We start from the raw sequence: 919 nt of genomic DNA, 5'->3' as shown, positions 1-919 counted from the left end.
TATTTTTTAAAGGTTTTTTTTTTTTTGTTTTTTTTTTTTTTTTTTTTTTTTTTTTTTTATTTGTAGCATAGACTTAACTAGTTTCTAAACATGTGGATGTAAAATGTCATTGCAAAGTTACTTCTGGGCCTTTTGGCAAGATTTGAGGTACAGTGTCATCACAAAGTAATTTTTTAAATGAATTTATTTATTTTTATTTTGTGGGTATGAGTGTTTTGCCTGCATGTATAGAAGTATACCACATGCATGAAATGCCCACAGAGGCCAGAAGAGGGTGAGATATCCTCTGGAACTGGAGTTACAGATCATTGTTAGCTGCCATGTGGTTCTAGGAACGGAACCCAGGTCCTCTACAAGAGCAGCCATTGTTCTTGCTGAACTATCACTCCAACCCTCAAGTAATCTTTAAGCCACTTTCTTTGCTCAAGATTATCCCTAAATTTCCAAACATTGTTAATGAAATTTTTGTTAATGTCTGTGCAGTTTATTTTTGTCTTAGTTTTGCAAATTGTTACTTTATAAAAATTTACAGTCTGGTGTGGTGGTACACACCTTTAACCCCAGCACTTGGGAGGCAGAGGCAAGTGGATCTCTGTGAATTCGAGACTAACCTGGTCTACATATCAAGTTCCAGGCCAGCTGGGCCTACAGGGAGACCCTGTCTCAAAAGAAAAAAATTTACAAAGTACTACCTAATGTTTATATGAAATATTGAACATCTGCTTCTGTTGGCTATTTATTTATTTAGGCAAGGTTTGAGGCCTAGGCTGGCCTCAAACTCACTATAGCTGAGGATGACCTCAAACTTCTTGCCTCAACCTCACGAGTGCTGAGGTTGGTATGCACCAATTCCAACTGTTTTCCCTTTTCCCTGGTTGTAGATATTAGAATTCTTCAGCAATCAATAATTGGTAATTAT

The sequence above is a fragment of the Nannospalax galili genome, unplaced genomic scaffold (assembly GCF_000622305.1).
Source record: "Nannospalax galili isolate Female #2095 unplaced genomic scaffold, S.galili_v1.0 scaffold54, whole genome shotgun sequence".
NCBI lineage: Eukaryota > Metazoa > Chordata > Mammalia > Rodentia > Spalacidae > Nannospalax > Nannospalax galili.
The sequence above is the reverse complement of the archived record's forward strand: the minus strand, read 5'-3'. Positions refer to the sequence as shown.